The following is a 12685-nucleotide window of genomic DNA, read 5'->3' as shown; positions in this document are numbered from 1 at the left end:
GAAATTTTAGAAAATGATATCTCTTATTATTCTGAATTTGGTAAAGTTTTTGTTGCCGGCGATCTCAATAGTAGAGTTGGTAATAAATGTGATTATATTGTACATGATAGAATTAATACTGTTAATGATGATGTAGATTACCACCCAGACAACGCCTCTGTAAGGGCCTCAGTAGATAGTTCATTAAATAATCATGGAGTACAATTACTAGATTTATGTAAATCCACATGTATGCGTATTGTTAATGGTAGAGTTGGGAATAGCTGTAAGCTAACTTTTTATTCAACTAACGGTACTTCTGTAATCGATTATTTATTGGCAAATGAATACAGCTTTACAAGTATTTCAGATTTTACCGTGCATGATTTTAACGTATTTAGTGATCACGCCCCATTACAGTTTTCATTATTATGTAATAACGCATCGTCTGAGTATAAGTCTTACACCGATGTCAAATATAAGTGGAACGATGCGTTACGCAGCCAATTTCGTTCAGGTATTATTTGTATGTTACCTGTATTTAATTATATTGTAGAAAATATTGATTGTTCAAGTAGAGCGTTTTAAATAGATTTACTGAAACAATCCGCAGTGTTGCTGATCCGTTATTCTCTCAAACACGTGTTTACAAAACTAATCCTAGTTTCCGTGCAAATAGCGGTGTAAAGAATGCTGATTGGTTTGATCACGAATGCATTAATGCACAACATTTGTACAATGACGCTTTACGTATTTTTAACTCAAGTAAATCAGATATAAACAGAGAACGTTTATGCACAAGTAAGAGGTATTATAAAGACTTAATCCGCAAGAAGAAAGCATGTTGCTATCGGCAAAAAATGTTGGAGATAGAAAATTTAAGACAACACAAACCAAGAGATTTTTGGAAATTTTTCAAATCAAAAAATAATTCCACAAAAAATAAAATATCCTTAGAAGAATTTACAAATTTTTTCGAAAAGCTTAGTAACAATGAGTCTGATTTTTGTATTTATGAAGCAGAAGATTTTTGTTTAAATAATAATTTTAACTTAGAAAATTCTGTATTTCCAGAACTTGACGTACCTATATCTGTCGAAGAAGTTAACAATGCAATAAAACGTTTAAAATGAAATAAATCGTCAGGTATTGATTGTATTTTGAATGAATATTTTCTTGAATGCAGTGATATATTGTCAGCACATTTGTGCGATGTTTTTAACGGTATTCTTGTATCGGGCTTTTTTCCCGATAAATGGACAGAAGGTGTTATGATCCCTTTGCATAAAAAAGGTGCTGTTAATGATGTAAATAACTATAGAGGCATTACTTTAGTTAGTTGCTTTTCAAAATTATTTACTACTATCCTAAACAAACGCATTGAAACGTTTTGCAACGAAAACACTATTATTTCGGATGCTCAGTTCGGATTTAGGAAAGGATATTCAACTGTTGATGCTATTTATATCTTGATGTCGATTGTTCAAAATTATTTAAATGAAAATAAACGTTTGTATGTTATATACGTCGATATGTTAAAATGTTTTGATAGTATATACCGCAATGCATTATGGTTGAAAATGTTTAAGTCTGGTATACAAGGTAAATTGCTTAGAATAGTGAAGGATATGTATGCAAATGTTAAATCGCGTGTTAAATCATGTTCATCTTATTCAGATTATTTTAGTTATGCGGTTGGACTGAGGCAAGGTGAAGTTATGTCGCCGATTTTGTTTTCTTTATTTGTTGAAGATCTTGAATTGTACCTACAAGACAACATTAATTCTGGTTTGAGTATAGATGATATTACGATGATTTTACTATTATTTGCTGATGACATGGCCATTTTAGGCAAGTCACCTGCTGAAGTCCAGTCACATTTAGATAGATTGTATTTATACTGCAATTCTTGGGGTTTAAATGTAAACACTGCTAAAACAAAAATTATGGTGTTTCGGAAGAGAGGAGGTTTAAAACAAAATGAAAAATGGGCATACAATGGTAATGATATTGAAGTTGTTGATAACTTTAATTATTTAGGCACAGTACTAAATTATACTGGAAGTTTTAAATCAAACCAAGAACATTTGATTGGTAAAGCCCTTAAAGCCATGAATACATTGTTGATAAAATGTCATGACTTCGATATTAAACCAAAAATATTATGTCAGTTGTTTGACTCCTTTGTGGGTTCCATATTAAATTATTCCGCAGAAGTATGGGGTTTTAACAAGTCAGATGGCATTGAACGCATACATTTAAAATTTTGCAAACGATTACTTCAAGTTAAAATAAATACATGTTATGTTGCTGTTTATGGAGAATTAGGTAGATATCCATTGTATGTAAACAGGTTTGTAAAAATTATAAAATATTGGTTTAAAATTTTAACCAGTGAAAATATTATTATGCAAATTGTTTACAAACAAGCTTTAAACGATTGTAATAAAGGTTTTACAAATTGGGTCTCACATGTAAAAAACATGTTAAATAATTATGGATTTGGTTATGTATTTGAAAATCCAAATGTTGTGCAAATAAATAGTTTTATTAGAGAATTCAAATGTAGACTTGTTGACAATTTTAGACAAGAGTGGTATGGTAAACTGAATAGCAGTCCTGTATTAGATATGTATAAAGTTTTTAAAACCTCTTTTGAATATGAAGAATATTTGGACTTACTTCCTAGACGTCTGCGTTTATTTTTTGTAAGAATAAGAGTCTCTGCACACCCGTTGAGAATTCAAACTGGCAGATATGCCCAACACAATATTCCACGCAATGAACGTTATTGTTTATGTTGTAATGACACTGATTTAGAAGACGAATATCATTTTATATGTATATGCCGATGTTACATCGATTTAAGAAAAAAATATATAAGTTATACATATTATATTAATCCATCTGTGTATAAATTTCACAAATTATTAGTTTCTTGTGATAGATTAGTAATTTCCAATGTATGCAAATATATAAAAGAAGCTCTAGTTGTAAGAAATACAATCCTAAATAATACTGTTGAATAGATTTTACCACCCCTCGTTAGAACTTATGTGTTCTTACCATATATTATGTTTATTTGTATTGATTTTATGTTATATAATGTTATGCTATTATTCGCATTCACGTGACAGAATATGATGTGTATTTTTAGTATTAAGACGATGTACTATTGTATAAGTCTGAATAAACTATGTCTGTCTGTCTGTCTGTTATTGTTGATACGCAGGACTCGGAATCCTCGACAGTTAAACCTGAAAATGTCCTGTAAAAGTGCTACCTGGTCGTTCAATGTAATGCTCAGCCCTCCGCGTGACTTGTATTTTTTGGAAAGGGACTTTAATAAAGGTTTGTGTATATGTCACTATAACTTTAATTCCAAATTAAATTAGGTTATGACTTTTTAGATAAATAGTAACATGACTACAGAAAAAATGAATAATTAGCGAACATTAGCGGAATTGATTAAGCCGAACGCCTTATAACAAATAGGCTATAGTACTTTTAATATAAAATGAAACGTAAGACAAGATAGATGTTATTCATATATATTAGCTTATTATATATTGCAAGCAACAACGTTTTAAACTTTAACACGGTACACCCAATTCGCAAACGCAGTACGTAAAAATAAATTTGAAACAAGAATATTGATAATATCTTTCAGTTTTGTCCCTATACTATTATCTACACAGATATTATAACAAATATTTAGCTATGTATATGGTCCCGTGGTGTAATGGTTAGCACTCAGGACTTTGAATCCTGCGATCCGAGTTCAAATCTCGGCGGGACCTCTTCCATTTTAGTTTAATTTACTAAAAATGTTACCAAACTTTATGAAGTATTCGAATATATGTAAGTTTTGTTTGAAGCTGAAGTATAACAGCTTTGGTAAAATACAGAGTACATATACTTGAAATACCACGTGTTGGTGAATATAACGCTTGCAATTAATGCATGTTATGTATGATTATATTAACGTGATTAGTTAACATATACTTGAAATACCACGTGTTGATGAATATAACGCTTGCAATTAATGCATGTTATGTATGATTATATTAACGTGATTAGTTAACATATACTTGAAATACCACGTGTTGATGAATATAACGCTTGCAATTAATGCATGTTATGTATGATTATATTTACGTGATTAGTTAACAAGTTAGAGATAACTCTAACCCACGGTTGACACCACCATTCACAATTAATGTGTTTATTATTTTACAAAACTTCAAGTTTTCATAACAAGCCAATCATACTCTATTAACTTAATACTATGTTGTGTTTCAGTTACCGTTACAATGATATGACATGTATCCATTGTCATTTATTGTCAATTAATATAATTCGATCGCCGATGAACATTTGGAGCTTACACGGATATCTTACGCACGGTCAAATAAACATTTTTGTTTATGAATGCTCATAGTTAGAAATGATAAAATTATTAAGCGATACGAATGCGTAACATTTGAATAGTTAGGCGTATAAAATAAATACTAACATAACATGCCTTTCATGGCCGTGTGCATAAGGAGATTGATTTTTAATCCTTAAGTCAATGGTTCGGGTCAAGGTCTAGCAGTTTTGTTTTATTTTGTTTTTTAAATTTTATTTGTGTGTTATACCGGCGCTCTATAGTACCAATGTTCATATACTAATATTATTATATCATTAAATGACGCATTTAAAAGTGTTAAAATCTTTGAACAATTTCCCATAAAATATTTGCTATTTTCAAGCGTTACATTCATATACAGACGGGCTTTAACGAACTGCTTTATTGAACAATATCATAGATATGTTAGCTTAACACTAAACATATAAGTATTGCACTGCAATTGTAATACACTTTATTTACATCTTCAAGGCAAAAAAAAGCTAAAAGGCTTTTGGTGCTTTGCTGACATCATGAGGAACTGAAAGTGATCACAAACTGTTTCTTCAATTTAACCCAGTTAATTAGTTAATGCCGCCCCCTGTGCAAGTTTCAAATGCGATTGATTTGTCGTTATAAAACGTATTTTGATCAAACTTCATTAAGATTGTTTAGCGTACTAGGAAAAATACCGATGAGGCGGTAAGAAACAAAATGAGAAAACGTATAATTATATATTAAGGCCATATATATTTGTCTTTCGATTGAAACATTTGACCGCATGGGTTTGAAGTTATACCAAAGTGAAGCGCTTATGTTTATTGTTTCGTTTTGTTCTATAAGTGTTTTTTAATAAACAATATAGATCTACTATTCTTTTCAAACTTAAACTATACTATAATGAATGCTATTTTAGGGTTACATGTTAGACACATTAACATAGACTGTAAACATGTCAAGACAAAGACAAATAAATCATATACCTCTATTGAAATATGTTATTTCCAACACGTCTGTCAGTTTGTGGCTTTCATACACAGAGATAAAGCGCCTATGTTGTATTAATATACCAGTACTGCTTTCAAGTGTATATACCGAACACACTGTATCGGTATAATCAAGACGACAACTAGACGTGCGTGTGTGGTCCCGTGGTGTAATGGTTAGCACTCAGGACTCTGAATCCTGCAATCCGAGTTCAAATCTCGGCGGGACCTATTTTATAGTTACTTTTAAAGAAAATTACAACTTTAAGTTTATTGTCATTGTTTGACTATAGTTTTATTTTGGTATTTGCTATACATATTATCGTTTGTATTGTAGCAGTTAGCGCGTACAAGCAATATTTGCTAATTTTGAAATGAACACATTGAAATGGATAAAAATATGAATTGTTACAGAGTTACTTATTTCGATATGATTTTGAATTAAAAGTTTGTTTTACCAACCGGTTGCTAAGTTACCAGCTCGGTCTATGATAATTGAAACAAAAGTTTTTACCAAGTTGTATGGCGGTTTTGATAAACTTGACATTAAAGGGATCTTTTCACGGTTTGGTAAATTGACAAAATTGAAAAAAGTTGTTTCATATTCGCAAATTTTCGTTTTAGTTATGATATTTGTGAGAAAACAGTATTACTGAACATTTACCATAGTCCAATTTAGCCATTATATGTATCTTTTGACGATTTGAAAACCTAAAAATTATAAAGCGTTGCAACGCGAAACGATTGAATAATTTGGAGAGTTCTGTTGTTGTCGTTTAAATTTACGAAACAACGAAGATTGCTTATCTAAAGTATAAAATACTTCCACTGTGTATATCCGGTGGAGTAGCAGAGAGGGCTAATGCGTTTTTACTTCAGACTTACTCCAGGACTCCGGGGGTCACTGGTTCGAGCCCTGGTACCGGCTACTTTTTTCTTCTTTTTTAAATTTAATTCTTGATATTTTACTGGAGCTTTTAAGATCCAATGTTTACATTTATTAATTTAAAGCATTTAATGACAAACTTCAAAATAAGCCAAAATCTGTGAAAAGGCCCCTTTAAGAGCGTTTACATACTGTTTCTTCAATTTGAACAAGTGAGTTAGTTTTATCCGCCCCGTGACCCCGTTAGTCATTCAAATTTATATTGCATGTTCAATATGCAAATGCACCGACTAATTGCGTTTTATTATACAATTGTTTTGTGTGTTTTTTAAGACACAAGACCCCCAGATTCCATTACTGTTTGAAAGCCTGATGCTCTACCGACTGGGCGAGTTCAGCCTTTATTTTGTCAGCGAAATCTGCCAAGCTTGATTGATGATCCTCGCGAGTGCATGATATGTTAGAAGTAGGTGTTCTGATGAATGACGAATAAGTGTAATGAGTAATTGGCGATAACAATTGCATTTATAGTATTGACAAGCTTTTGAATATTTTACCTGGTGACTTTGTTTATGACCCCGCCTGACCCATTTTTTAATAGATTAGTATATAGATCATTTGAAAACAAGTATTTATGTGACGGAACAAACAAAAACACAGATGAATGGAAAAAGAAAGACTTTCAGGTTCCGCCGAGATTTGAACTCGGATCGCAGGATTCAAAGTCCTGAGTGCTAACCATTACACCACGGGACCGTACATAAATAAAAGACGTGTTTGTGTAGTTTTAAAGCAAAAAACCTTGTAACTCTGCAATATAGTCAATAAATGTAAATAATATATGATAAACGTATCGAATATTTCTACGTGTTATAGATTGTTTACGTAAAGTACGGTGGCCGAGTGGTTAAGGCGTTGGACTTAAGTTCCAATGGACAAATGTCCGCATGGGTTCGAACCCCATCCGTACTATGCTTATTTTATTTTGTAATACAAACTTAGAATGAATGAGGTTTGCGATGCACTTTAATGTATGCGTTTGCAATATTGCCAGATTAGAACTCGAATCGAAAGATACAGTGTCTTCAGTGCTTACAATTATATCACGATACCATTCTATCATAAGGTTATTTTCTCTTATTTAATATTATTCAGCTATATCGTATCAGTGGACTTAACAACCCGAGAGTCAAAATATCATATTCACCACCAAATCATTTTATAAATGACAACACAGTTCTATTTTGGATACTGTAGCTAGATATAACGCGAATACTCATTTATCAGCTTATTCATGAATGCAGTGAGCAACACATAAAGATACTTTAGTTATTCTACATTGTGACCTAGTTTATAAGCCCACGTTACCCAGTTTTCAAAATTCATTGCTAGATATATGATTAAAAAACGATATTCTGAACAAATTATGTTATGCCTCAGTATTTCAACTTGTGACGGAACACATAATTATTTCAATACTGAATGAACCATGCTAGCAGATTCATCTAAGAATAAAAAATAAAAGGAGAAGGTCCCGCCGAGATTTGAACTCGGATCGCAGGATTCAAAGTCCTGAGTGCTAACCATTACACCACGGGACCTTGTTTAACGATAAAACGTATTGTGATCATATCGGCGGCGATATAAGTGTACGTCACATATGGAGAAATCTTTTATATAAGTAATAATCAATACTCGTGCGTTGAGCGTATTACATAAACTTTATTTATTTACGAATGTTTGTATAGTTTTAAAATATTAAACATTGCTACTCTGAAATATATTCAGTAAATAAGTATGATATTAAATCAAATTATAGATGACATCTATGTTCTATAAACTGTGTACTTAAAAAATTCGGTTGATGAGGGTTAAAAGCTTCGTACTTAAGTTCCAATGGATAAATGTCCGCATGAGTTCGAACCCCATCCGAACTATATTTATTATGTTGTCATAAAACTTTAAATACTATATAAGTAAATGATATTTGTTCGAAATATCACAACTTGTGATTGTTCTCCCGCCCTTTTACTCAGTTACAAAGTCGGTCTTAACATACTTTAAGCAAACATTTGTACCTAGTTTAATGAAGATTTTGTAAATTATGACATTTGGAGTATTCAAAAATGTTTCTTCAATTAGTCAGTTAGTTAATGCCTCATCTTGACCAAGTTTCAAACGCAATTGATATGCCGTTAGAAAAAAAATATTTTTAGCAATCGTTATTTACACTTTGTATCTTAATGGTAGAAATATCGATGAACAAACAAAGCAAACGTATAATTGTGTATTAAGATAAGACATATTTGTGTTTGCATTAAAACTTTGTAAAGAATGGATGTGGGTAAAACATATATTTTTTATGTTGAATCATCAACGCCTAAGAATGGCGATTGTAATGAAAAACGGGTTGAAACAATTTTAACAATTCGTGACCTTTCATCGACGTAATACGACACCCGGTTTCGTGGTGTAATTGAACGTTTTACAAAAGCGTAACCAAATTTTATAAATATTTTGCAAAACTTGACATTTAGAGTGTTCACAAACTGTGTCTCAAATTTGAACCAGAGAATTAGTGAAAGCCGCCCCGTGTACAAACGTAATTGATATACTGGTAGAAAACATTTTATGAGCAAACTTCATTCAAATTGTATAGCTTAATGATAGATATACCGATGAAGCGGTAAGACAAAAACTGAGCAAACGTATACTTATAAATTATGGTCATATATTTTTTTGTTTGGATTAAAACTTTAGAAAGCATAGGGTTGAAGGACACATAATTATTTATTTATAAACATCAACGACTAATGATGGTCAATGTAATAAAACTAATTGAACAATTTGCAAACTTTTATCGACCGAATGCGACAAATGGTCACGTGATGTAATGGTTAGCACTCAGGACTCTGAATCCTTCGATCCGAGTTCAAATCTCGGCGGGACCTAGTATTTTAAGTCACAATGCGATATGTTAATGAAAATTGCTTTCTGTAATTCTTACAAAATATAATGGAAGCGGTTAAATTCCAACCTGCGCAAATATATAATATTTTAGGCCATATATAGTTTAGATTGCTGTAACAATTTTGAGCGAATGATTGTTTGAACGAGACATTATTTATTGTTTCTTTAAAATCGTCACACGCATATGAATCTTATGGTCAATTTAATGTTTTAAAGTTTAAACCTCTTCAAAGTTTAATGAACAAAATGTTTCAAAATTCTAAAACATAATGCCCAACGTGGGACTTGAACCCCAGACCGTAAGATTCCATTAAATGCTTAAACGTCTGATACTCTTAGGACGGAGGTAGCCGGGCGATATCAGATATATTGTTGTCACCAAAATCTGCCATTCTTAATTGATCATCACCACGAATGTTGAAAACGAAGACTTATTCATGTCATCTCTAAAACAAAGAGCACAAGATATTTTCTTGCAAAACTTAAACAATGAACTCCACATGTCCTCAAGAGCATCAACTTATATACTTTTCCACAACTTTGGCTACAAAAACTATCTCAACAGTTTAAATATAAAAAAATACCGACAAGCTTTCACATGTCTCAGGACATCATCACACAGACTCGCTGTAGAAACAGGAAGGTGGCACAAACCAAACAAAATACCAAGAAACGAACGAAAATGCCTATCTTGCAATACACTAGAAGATGAATTCCACTTTTTATTAGAATGCCCACTTTACAAGGAAATAAGAAAATTACACATTAAAAAATACTATTGGAAACATCCAATATAATTAAATTTTCAGAACTAATGTCCGCAAACAACAATGGTATACTAAAAAACCTAGGAATATATATACATAAATCACTGGTGTTAAGAGAAAATATATACTCACAGAATTAGTTATTAATCACCTATAACATAAAATAAATATAATTATACTCACAACCATGCGAGCCTGGCAAACCCGTCAATATGTGAAATGGCAATCCAGCTTTTCTATGTTTTCACAGCCTCTTATTACAGCAACGATGAAAACACACACCACTATTTTTTAACCAAATTAGTAGAAAAACAATTTGTGTCAAGAAACAGTAGTGGTACCTGAAATTGAAAAAGACAAAAATACACTGGTATTACAAAAAGATACAACATAAAACACAATTATGTTTATTAGGTGTATTGCAAACATAAGAATCAAATAAACATCAATAGTAAACATCATATTTTATTAACATGTAAGCCAGTATATGTATATTGCTCATTTTTATGTAGGTGTACATGTATGTATCTAAGTTTATAACAGTTGTCCATCATATACCATGCTATTTTATTCTATGTTGTTACTAAAACTTACAAAATGTGCATAATCTGTAAGGTTTTCTTATTGGTGAACGCAAATACAATGCATTTGTTTACCACATATCAAATAACAATCGATAAATGTGTGCTCTAATTGTCTAAATGTGTAACTTTTAAATCTTCAAAAATTGTTAGCATGATGAATTGGCCATCACATATCAAGCCACTCAATTGTATCATTAGTATATACATATAGCTCCATCATGTGTAGTAACCTAATTCCTCGAATTAGATTACTTGACTAACATGAGTCATGAGCAGACCTATTATTATTAAATAAAAGTTGGTCAATTTTACACATGCGCCTCAACCTAACGTTTTGATTTCGGGTTAGGTTGTCAAGCTTGTAAAACTGTACCACACTTACAACGTTGACTTACCATGATAAAATCCATTTAACTGTATCCACGACGGTAGTTAATCCGATTATTTCCAGACACATTTGATGATTTCTCCAATTATAAATCGATTGTGTAACGGAAGCACGAGTTGATATATCGGATATTAATATCGTTATGAGCTTGAACATGAAAGGCTACACAACACCAACATCAATCGCAAAATACACATGCACCAATTACATCACCAACGTTGTAAAAATACTATATGATACTTTGTGTACATATATATGTATATGTATGTGTATATATATATATATATATATATATATATATATATATATATATATATATATAAATATATAAGCGTGTGTGTATGTGTGTGTAAATAACAAATGTTATTTTGTAAGCTGTTAAACATGTATGTAAATATATATGTAAATAACTTTTACTGATAAATGCACCTGATATGTACATGTACCTGAAATCAAACACTATAGCATGCCTACGTGAGTTTTTCTATATTTTTGGCTCTATAACAAGGAATATACAATCTAACCCCCCCCCCCCAAAAAAAAAGGCTACCTAGATTTAATATCCATTTTTGGTTAACTCAACTTTGTGTGTCAAATATATACTAAATATACCGTTCATATTTAAATTTACACTTTTTAATACATAAACTCTAGTTACATTTCATTAGACTAGAACTTACATTTTTCTCCGAAATGACCCAATAACCCTGGTCTAAGACAAATACACGCTATATTTTTTTTTCCTTCCATTGCTTCCAAACGTTAATTTATTTGTTTATCTTTTTATTGCATCTTCACAATCAAAACTACATGCTGATGTATATATATCTCCCCATATATATATGCAGATATCTAACATGATGCAACATATCTCACCATTAACCGGTTGTATATTTCTTTGTCATGTGTTGCATGCGGAATGAAGGGCATATTGCCTTTTTTCCTGAATAAACATCTATCTATGCTATGTTAGATGTAGGTCTTCTTACCAAGTTCTGTGAAAAGTTGGAGATAAATTTGGTATCTATAGTGTTTAATAGCTTAAAATTACTTTACATAGTGACATAGTTAATGACCCCACGTGACCAAGTTGAAAAATCAATTGCTAGATAAATAATAAAAAAAAACATGCTGAGCCAATTCTCTTACGCCTTAGTATTTAAATTTGTGACACAGCAATATTCGATACTTACTAAAGTTTTCAGCAGAGTCATGGAAAAAGAAAAACTTAAAGCCAGAGGCCACGCCATACAATGATTATTAAATTTTTGTTATGAAAAAACTCTAAATACATACAGTTTTCAAAATACTATAATGTATGTGTTTGCAATATCGCCACATAATAACTCGAGTCGAAGGATTCAGTGTTTTGAGTGCTTACAATTACGTCACGAGACCATTTTATCATAAGGTCAAGATCTCTTATTCGATATTATTCAGCCCTATCGTATCAGTTAAATGAAAATAACCCGAGGGGTAAAATATCATCATCATCAACTTAACATCCATATATTGAACATATTGTTCTATTTTGGATAGTGTAACTAGATGAATTGCACATACTCATATTTCAGCTTATTCATGAATATAGTGGGCAACGCATAAAAATACAAAAAGGACGTGTTCACAGATCGTCGAATGACAATGTTCAAACTGTATGAAACAAAGTAAAAATGGAAGAATGCTGTTCAACAATGATCGAAAAAAATGACGTTGATCCAGTAGAACCTACTTA

The 12685-nt window shown here is 31.5% G+C and overlaps 5 non-coding genes across 5 annotated transcripts; 3 read left to right on the top strand and 2 right to left on the bottom strand.

Moving 5' to 3' along the window:
• Nucleotides 1-3707: 3707 nt before the first annotated feature.
• Nucleotides 3708-3779, top strand: Trnaq-uug (transfer RNA glutamine (anticodon UUG)). The gene has a single exon. It is a non-coding gene; the product is annotated as a tRNA-Gln (tRNA).
• Nucleotides 3780-5514: 1735 nt separating this feature from the next.
• On the top strand, nucleotides 5515-5586 carry Trnaq-cug (transfer RNA glutamine (anticodon CUG)). The gene has a single exon. It is a non-coding gene; the product is annotated as a tRNA-Gln (tRNA).
• A 1339-nt stretch (nucleotides 5587-6925) lies between these two features.
• On the bottom strand, nucleotides 6926-6997 carry Trnaq-uug (transfer RNA glutamine (anticodon UUG)). Its single transcript has one exon. It is a non-coding gene; the product is annotated as a tRNA-Gln (tRNA).
• Nucleotides 6998-7130: 133 nt separating this feature from the next.
• Trnal-uaa (transfer RNA leucine (anticodon UAA)) lies at nucleotides 7131-7213 on the top strand. Its single transcript has one exon. It is a non-coding gene; the product is annotated as a tRNA-Leu (tRNA).
• A 557-nt stretch (nucleotides 7214-7770) lies between these two features.
• Nucleotides 7771-7842, bottom strand: Trnaq-uug (transfer RNA glutamine (anticodon UUG)). The gene has a single exon. It is a non-coding gene; the product is annotated as a tRNA-Gln (tRNA).
• Between the last annotated feature and the right edge of the window lie 4843 nt (nucleotides 7843-12685).

Source organism: Dreissena polymorpha, chromosome 11, assembly GCF_020536995.1.
Source record: "Dreissena polymorpha isolate Duluth1 chromosome 11, UMN_Dpol_1.0, whole genome shotgun sequence".
Classification (NCBI taxonomy): Eukaryota; Metazoa; Mollusca; class Bivalvia; order Myida; family Dreissenidae; genus Dreissena; species Dreissena polymorpha.
The sequence above is the reverse complement of the archived record's forward strand: the minus strand, read 5'-3'. Positions and strand labels throughout refer to the sequence as shown.